At 32.9% G+C, this 9,867-nt stretch overlaps 1 pseudogene across 1 annotated transcript; it reads right to left on the bottom strand.

The window, feature by feature from the left end:
* Positions 1–7,156: 7,156 nt before the first annotated feature.
* Positions 7,157–8,456, bottom strand: LOC145035735 (putative thylakoidal processing peptidase 2, chloroplastic pseudogene; annotated as a pseudogene). The gene is made up of 3 exons (XR_013678363.1): positions 7,488–8,456; positions 7,292–7,360; positions 7,157–7,204 (listed from the first exon to the last, which is right to left on the bottom strand). The product of XR_013678363.1 is annotated as a putative thylakoidal processing peptidase 2, chloroplastic pseudogene (transcript).
* Between the last annotated feature and the right edge of the window lie 1,411 nt (positions 8,457–9,867).

Genomic DNA, 9,867 nt, shown 5'->3' with positions numbered 1-9,867 from the left:
ATTCCAAACAATATTGAATCCAACATATGTTTCAACAATATTGTATGTTTCGAATAAAAATTTCTAAGTTACCTTCCTAAATCCAATAACTTATTAGAACCGAAACAACTTCGGGTCCCTTTAATTATTCATTGATTGTATGTGATGTGTGACGAACATTATGATAAAGAAAATCATATCAATATCGGTTGCTCTCATTACATGACTAGAAGAAAGGAACACCTAAGGGATTATCGTGATTTATTTGGAGCTATAAATGGGAAGTTTGTAAATAATGAAAAAGCATCAATTAAAGGGTTTGAAAAATTAAAAATGCAAACTTATCATTAATTGTGTTGTCTATGTCGAAGATTTAAAGCATAATTTGATTGGTGTTTCCCAATTGTATGTAGGTACCGAAAATAAGATCAACTTTGATAAGAATGAGATATTATTGAGAACAAATTCACCAAAGAAGTTTTTGTGAAGTCTTAGATGTTGATGTGGCGACGTTCATTATTCACTTGGATGATCTTGGTGTCTTTGTTGTCCCAAAATAATATTTTAAGGTTGATGCACATATGTCTGGTTGTGACATTAAATTTTAGCAGTGTTGTAAAACTTGTCGAGTTGGTCGATTACTCGCCTTAGTACTCCTTACTAGGCTCCTTACTGAGGCGAGTTACAGAATCCGCCTACTCTCGGATCGGCCCCTTTCTGAAATGAAAAGTGTTATAAAGCTCGACCAACTCAGTGATTAATATGTAAAATATACTAAATGATTTATTATCTAACATACATACATGTGAGGATTACTACACACACACACACACACACACACACATATATATATATATATATATATATATATATATATATATATATATATATATATATATATATATATATATATATATATACTAGCCGTTTACCCGCGCCAAGCGACGGACGAATATTTTTTCAAAATTTAGTTTCTAGATGCGATTATTCTTTTGTTCAAATAGTTTACTATTGAAACACATGATTGATCGAACATCCAAATAAGAACTATGTTATGTTCAATGACATCTCAAAATATTTGCATGAAAAATTATCAGCATAATGTCAATAGGCGAGTTTAAAACAATTTTGAATTCTTAAATCCTTTGAATAAGGTACATTTATCCGGAAAACCAAGATTCAAATACTTTTGAATAAAGACTATCTTTAAAACAATTAAAATTTTCTTTAGAGTGACAATTATTATATATATAAAAAAAATGCAAGGACAATAAGAACGTAAAACAATGAACTAAACAAATCTTGATAAGCTTATATAAGAATACAATTAAAAAAAAATTTATTAACCAATTATCAAAGATCCATTATCAATTTAAACCATTAATAAACACCTATTTTTGAAGTGAACACTATAATGGACCATTTTTGAAGTGAACAACACTATAATATATAATCACGTAATATTATCCTTTGTATAGACAACTTCCATCAAATGTGTTAGTTTGATGCTCTCATTTGATGGAGATGAGCTCAAATCAATAACATAAATCTCTGCACATTTATAACATAATTAAATTGTCATTTGTAAATTTTTTTTTACTGTTTGAAGCTAATAGAAATGGTTATGTGACGATTTCATGACATAGGGTAAATGCATCCACGAGATTCCAACTAAGATTTCTCCATTTGCACAGCATGTTTCCGTTTTCAAAGGATATCCATTTTTCAAAAAATTATAAATAAGTTTAAATTCAAAATAATAAATATGTTGCATATAAAAAAAATGTTTTATCTATTAAAAATATAATATATAAAAATGTTTAATTTGTATAAATTATCAACTAATCTCCAACCATTTGAAAGTAGCTAGTTAGCAACAACACATCTCCCATTCAATTTTCTTTTATCAATGTAATAAATTGAAAATTCTACCCAATTCAGAGGTGCAGCCGTCTCGCAACATTAACCTGCATGACAATACAACCATTAATTTCAAAAAAAAAAAACTCATATATGTAACTTATTTCAAGTCAATGTCAACTCAAAACTAATTTGTATTTAGATGACATCATTTTAGTTGAGCAAAATTTATAATGTACATTATTGTAATGATTTAATGGAAACAAAATGAATGAAAATGTTAAAACTAAACAAATAATAATATATATGTTATTGCCTCTTGCCATCCAAAATAGGGAAAATTACACTTACAAATTTGTTTATTAATTATGTCAACAGAGATTAGCATGTTCAAAAAGGATATAATATTTCTAGAGATTTGATGTATGCATCATTGATTTGTTGCAACCCAAAAAAATGTATTTAAAACAGTAGATTAATATTATAAGATCCAATTATCTCTTTTTAGTAAATAATTAACAAACATGTGAGCTTTAGACGTTGAAGAGTTGCTTTTTTTTTTCTTTGTGCAAAGTGTACCTGAGATAAAGTTTCACCACCTTTGATCATTTTTTCTCTTAGGGGTATTTGGGTCTTGTCGCTTCCATTATATATATTTACAATAAATGTAAATATATAAATATAAATAAACTTAAAAAAACAACTTAAAAATACCATTAAATCCTTTGATGAAAAGTATATTGTTATATAAAGATGTTGAGGGTATAATTGGTATAAAAAAAATGAACTTTCACTCAACCTATGGATATCATAAGCAAAATCCTTGTGTGCATTTAATCCATCTACAAGTGACTGAATTACTGCAAACTAAGAAACCAATAGTTTCCCAATATTACCCTCTAACACCATATTATGCTAAACATTGTGTTGATTCCTTATGATGAACTTTTGTCACATCATGTTGTTCTACTCTATGCAAACACTCCTCGCGAAGCTTCAAGTTCTGGAATTGAACTTATTATGAGTTAAACATTATATGATAAGAAGTATTTATAAAAAACCAATTAAAGGGCAACACGGTCATTGAAAAACTTCAAAAAAGGGCTGATATGTAACCCGGTTCCTTTAGGGACCAAAACCGAAAACATATAATTAAACTTGAGTACCAAAAATGTAAATCCCTGTATTGCAAATATGATTCAATAGAAAGCCAAAAAAATAGAATTGCTTGGCTAAAAGTTAAACCTGGTGGGCTTTGAATATGTCTTGTCCTTTCCCCCTTTGTCTCCATTCCATTCATATGTAATTCAAACACAATCAGTTGAAACTGTTCTTGCCTATCGAATATTAGGAAATTTGTCAATATAAAATAGTAAATAAAAAAATAATAAGAAAAATTAAACCTGCTATTAAATTTCCACCGAGATCAAAATGAAGAGATTATTAGGAGTGAAAATTGCAACTCCTGGAGATCAGGAAAGATCTGTCCAATTGTTATATATCACAATAAAACAAAAGTTAGACATTTAAATACATTAACAACAGATTTTAAATCAGACAGATCAAAAAAGGAATTTCCCAAATGAATTTCTTAAGAAGTAATTAGCAAAAATGTGACTTGGCAGATTAAACCAACACTTTTACAATTCTGATTGTATATTGTACTTAATCACCCCCCCCCCCCCCCCAAGGGATCAGATCTCTCACATAGATGCCCCATTCCCCCTGCTATACCCACACACACACACACACACACACTAACTATACACTACTAGAAAAACAGCCTTTTACGACGCTCATTGCGCGTCGTAAAAGGCTCAAACGACGCGCAAATGCGTGTCAAGGAAGGCCCTATCATAAAGAGAGACGACGCGCATTTACGACGCGCAATTACGACGCGTGTTTACGACACGCAATGCGTATCAAGGAAGGCCCTATCATAAAGCAAGATGACACGCGACACGCAATGCGTATCAAGAAAGCCCCTGTCAAGAAAGGTCATGTCATAAATGAAGATGACACACATTTTTGCGTATCGTAAATTTAAATGTTTAAAAAAAAAATTATATATTTATTAATTTTTAAATTAAATTTGCATTTAATTTCTCATAATAGAAATAAAATACCATATACAAAAAATACAATCCATTGCATAATATAAAATAAAATTTCATACTCAAAAAATAAAATAAATTGCACAAATTGTAATGTCATACAAAGAATCATTCAAATGTTAAACAAAAATAATACATTGCTAACATGGGTTATACATTCATATAAAACTAACAAATAATCATACAACTCTGTTTCTTACTGGAAAGGAATTTCAAACATGATTACAAGTCTCCCTTAATCTTGATTACTCACTTGCTTAAGTAGAATGTTGTTGTTGAGAAGGTTACCTAGCAACAGAGAAAAACACAACACCTCTCCCACAATCACAACATCATTTACAGAGAAAGGGTTGTCAATTACTTTCATTAAGACTTTCATTCAATCACAAAAATATTAAATAAAAGGGTGAAATATTAACTTACTTTTGATAAGTTGATCTCCCTTAGAGCAAACACAACTAAATCATTGAACAAGACCCTATTTCAAAATTTTATAAATACACAAATCATGATACCTGATATTGGAATACACACTTTGAGACATGAATAAATACGAGTAGATTAACCTGGATACATAGGAAGTAAAGATGGAAGGTGCCAGAACTCCGGGGGCATTGGGTTGGTTCCTTCCCACTCGCACACACCAAGCTAGAACTCCACTTAATCCAGCACCAAAATAAGCCTGCATTCAGAAAGCTGCAGGGGTGAGTCACAATTCAAGAATCTGTTAAAATTTGAGGAATAACATGTTCAACCAAAACAATATTAGAAAACAGGGTTAAATGTGAAACATAGCAATGTAATAATTATCAAGGTGCTGGAATACTTGAAATCTAGATTATTTGCTTGTTTGTACATCCAGACGATTTTATCACGAACATAAGTCATGTTATCAACTTTCTGAAGAAGTATACCAAGACATTTGTAGGAGAAGAATACTCTCAATAAGATAATTTAATTAAAAAAATGTAATGATAATGATAATGAGTTCATACCTGTGAAGTAGTGCAGAATGCTCATCATCATATGTATAAAGCTCATACTGCTTTGCAAAAGCATTTCCAAGAGAAATGACCCAATCAATGTCTTGAACAACATCCAAAGTTTCTGCAAGAAACTGCAAACAAAAAAAGAAATAAATAATAATGACATGAAAAGTAAGACTATCAGTCTATAACCTCAACAATAAAACAAAACAAATTATTATTAAAATCAAATAATGATAATACAAATTGTTACAAATTATGGGACAGCAGGGTCTTCTATGATGACATATAAAGCAGCCCTATTACAATATTGCCCTTGTGGGACAACAGTGTCTTCTTTTATGATGACAAATTATGGGACAATAGTACATGACTAAATGCATGTAGATTGATAAGGTTGTTTCTTTTTTACTTAATAAAATCAAAATGACTTGTCGTGCTAAGTGAGAGGTTGGTCACTTTATGTATTAAGACCCTTCCTATTACAATATTACCCTTGTTTATTTTTTAATTTTATTCAACTTTTGACAATCTCATGAAAAAGGCATTATCGACCTCGTTTTTTTTTCAATGTTCACAGAATTTTAAACAAAATGTTGGCATCTATTTACCTGTTGTTGTTTGTTTTAGAATTTGGAGAGAGAGAGAGAGAGAGAGAGAGAGAGAATCTTCATGCCTTTATGGTGTATCAAAGGAGGGCGCGAAAAGACAACCCAGTTACCATCCTAAGCAATTAGTGGTCCTAGACCATGTGAAAAACAGAGCTCATATCATAAGTTGATTTCATAAGGGGCAACAACCAGTATGGCAATCCTAGTATTCCAAAATTTGAAAACTCAAAGCTTGTCATTGGCTCACAAGTTTTGTTGTATTTCCGTACCACCTGAGCATCTAAACACTCTTGTTTCTTAGAGGATATTGTAGTTCATCAATTAAAAAAAAAGGAAAATATTTAATTTTACCTGTGTCACAAATTACGATATTGTCCTGAAAAGTTACCACAGAATAAAGCAGACCCGCACGTGAAATACCCTCCACCGAGAAATTATTTTGTGGCAGCTGCTGACTAGGCAGTATTTCTTTTACGAGGGATGATTTCTCCTTTATCAAATGTCCACAGATCTCTATAATCTTTGAAGATCCTTCACACCACAAAAAATGTTATTAAATAACATCATAATTAACCTAGAAACATCAAAAGAATATGTAGACAATAGAAGTCAAACCTTTGACCACTTCTTGAATGATACCAGATGACAGATCCATGATCCATAAAGTTTCAAAACTGCATGAAAACATTATATAGCAAATTAATAGTATATCATGTTAATTAAAATATGACATGTAAAATGTGGTAATTTTCCAATGACTTGAGAATATGCCAGGGGTAAAAACGTAATTTAGGATCAACTTCCTTAGAATTTGAAGGAATGTCTTTTGCACTCTAAAGTTTATCAATGATCCAAGTCACTAAACTACTTTTTGTCTCACTGACATTAGGTTTTTGATATAATGTCTCAACTGTCCTGCTCTCCATATCAGCTCTCCTTATAGCATGATTCTTTCATCATATGAAAAGTAAAAAACCATAATAAGACTATATCCCCATCAATATATTTGTAATTATTCATTTAAAAAAGAATACCTCTGAGTCAACAAAATAGAAGGAATCATCCTCATTGTGATAAAACAAAGCAGCAGGGCGAATTATTTTGGAAGATTCAAACTCTCCATCTTCAAATCCAAGTGAAGATCCAATCTGAAATATATATATATATATATATATATATATATATATATATATATATGTATATATATATATATATGTATGTATATATATATATATATATATATATATATATATATATTATCATAAGCATTTAGCTACTCAAAATTGAAATGCTATGTGAATTACAAATGGAACTCCTGATAATTACCATTAACAAAGCATAGTATATTTGATAATTACCATCAGGATCAACAATTCCATCCATTTGAAGTGCATATGAGTTTGCCATGTGTAATGGCTAAGATTATACAACATGGCTACATAATGTAGGAGCGTATCATTTCACAGAACACAGTAGAGAAGGGACCTGGACATGATGATAAAAAAAATTAATCAAAACTATGAGTAAATTAACCTAATCACTGCATATAACCTACCCACAATGTTTTTCACTGGAAGTGGACCCTTGCACCATCACATCACAAAAATCATAAGGATTGTAATCTTGATACAGGACCAGAACTGTAGCCAAATTCCTACAAGATTATTGATACAAGACAATGAGCAAACAACAAAACACAGAACTAATCAAAGATACTTATAATCAAGAAGTGAAATCGCACCTGAAGAATGGGAGGAGCCTTGAAGATCATAATATCTGAAACTTCTGGCTTCCGAAAGATGTATGAAACCTAAATCAATAACAGGCAAAAACTCAAAATCTTGCATACAATCACTATGTGAATTGAAAAGCCAAAATGGCGAAATTGGCAACCATCATTCATATAGTGTGTAATAAGGTTAGAATTGGGATTATACCTTTTCGGCCATTATGCGATCACCCACATCAAGGGTAGGGATCATGGATGCAGAGGGGATGGATCTTGGTTCAGCCAATTGCGATCGGAATAAGATACTGACACTCAAAGCGGTGAAGGCAGCCTTAGCATCATCGGAGCAAACACTTAATAGTTTTGAAAACCAATTGTTCCTCTCAACGATGATTTTGGTACTTGCAACATTGCAGGTTTTCACGCAATCAGTAGTAGTCTGATTGGACTTCGTCGAGCTAGTACCGCCTTTATCAACCTCCGTACTGTTAATCTCGTTACATGGGAGCCACTTCGACCCTTGGAAAAACGGAATCATGGAAGACGCCTTCAACGGCAAAATCCCAAAAACCCCAGAACCACCACCAACGCCACCACCGGTAGCCGTTGACTTTACCAACGAGATGAATCCAACAACGAGGGGAGAAGGTTTAGAGGAGGTCTCAACGCCAAGAAAATCACATGCAAGAGTGGCATACGCCGAAACCGAACACCTTGAACCCGCCGTTGCTGCCGGACCGTACCCGGCGACGGGATCTCGGTCGGGATTCTGGAATATACGAGGATGAGAAAAAACCTCGTGAAAAATTCGGCATGTATTGGATTTTCCGGAGGCGGTGGCTAGGTTTTGGGCCACGTAGTCGGAGTAAGAAACAGTGAATCTGATCGCCATACACACAATTTTGATTAACAACAAAAAGATTTGGAAAATTGCTTCTTCGGTGATCAACTGTTGTGACGTGAAAAGAAAACTCACAAAGAAAGAGATCCCATTGAAAATGAAGAAATCAGTGAGATTAGGAGGGTGGGGTGGAATCGAAGGGTAAGATTAGAACAAGAAGGGAAGAATCGGGAGCTGAAAATTGGGGAAAATGATGAAATCGAAAAACCCCAAAGTTGAAAACAACCTGAGATTTCCTCCAGGAAGCGATGGAGAGATCTCAAGGGTGTGGAGACGAAAGAGACTTCCGGTGAAAAACATTGTGGGTAGGTCTGTGTTCAAAATTGATAGATTTTTTTTTTCAAAATTGATAGGGGGTTGTGATTCTTTAGGCTTCAAAATTGATAGATTTTTTTTCGATTCATTCAAGTTTGAATCAGAAAATGAGAAAGAGTTAGGGAAATCAAGAGTGCAATGCTCGTCCTTGTTAGGTTGAAGATGAAAGATAGATAGAAGATAGAAAAAAAAAAGGCGGGTTTTCAAAATTTTGGGGATTTCATTTCCCCCCTTGTATACTAAAAGCGCGTTTCATTAAAATTATAAAGCGACAGGTACAGACGACGCGCGTTTAAGATAAAGCGCCCTCCGTGTTTTTAATTTTTTTTCTTGAGATACTAAATTAAGGGCACGCAATAAAGCGTGACGTAAATCCTTAAATTTTTTGGAGAGATGACACTATTTTAAGGGCACGTCCTTTTGCGTATCGTTAATTATCGCGTGTCGTAAAAAGCGCGTCATTAAAGGTCTTTTTTCTAGTAGTGATAACATTATAGAAAACTTTGTTTTCCTCCAAAGCCATGCCACAAAATTAAGCTTTTAGTTCCTTCTTTTTGAAATTTAGTTGTTAAACACAAACACACAGTAAACAAATCCGGTATACACACACCTAATATTTATGTACAATGAACAGATGAAAAGAAAAAGGAAACACATACCTAATTTATTTCTTCTCTTAACAAGGAATTATGGCTTATTTAGGAAGAGTGTTGGTGCCATGGTTGTTGCCATCATACCCACCACCAAAACAACCTTGTACCACCACCATTACAACCCATCTTAATCACCACCAACCACTATCCTCCACCACTGAAAATCATAACCCATTACAGCCTCCCCACGGAGACCACGTGGTGAACCTCTTAGTACATTTCTCTAAACAACAAAAAGAGAGGAATTAGGAGAGAGAGAGAGAGAGGGGGGGAGGGAGAGAGGGGGAGGGAGGGAGGGAGAGAGAGAGAGAGAGAGAGAGAGAGAGAGAAAGTTTACCTAGATTTTATAAATGCAATAAATAGAGATGATAATAGAGTTAAGAAGCCACTTTCAATCTGGTTATTTGTCTTCCTCATCATCTCAATGAATCAACTAATTGTGGAAGACCTGCAATTGGTAAAGTAAAAAAAGAGTCAATGGATGAAGAGATATTCTTTTAACCTATAGAAAAATTAAAAAGCGCATGAACCATGGGAATGTGAATTCGATGGCAGTAACCTGAAAAAAAATCAGTTTGTTGTAAAAGTATGATAGCTATAACCAAAAATCTAAATCAAAACATGAATCAGACACAACTCATGACATTTCTAAGATAAATATTTTAATAGAAATCCTAAATATTATCTTTTATAACCATTCTTGGTCAGAAATTGTTACG

This window comes from Lactuca saligna, chromosome 3 (genome assembly GCF_052625555.1).
Source record: "Lactuca saligna cultivar CGN05327 chromosome 3, ASM5262555v1, whole genome shotgun sequence".
In the NCBI taxonomy this organism is placed as follows: domain Eukaryota; kingdom Viridiplantae; phylum Streptophyta; class Magnoliopsida; order Asterales; family Asteraceae; genus Lactuca; species Lactuca saligna.
This window is presented reverse-complemented; position numbering and strand designations above follow the sequence as displayed.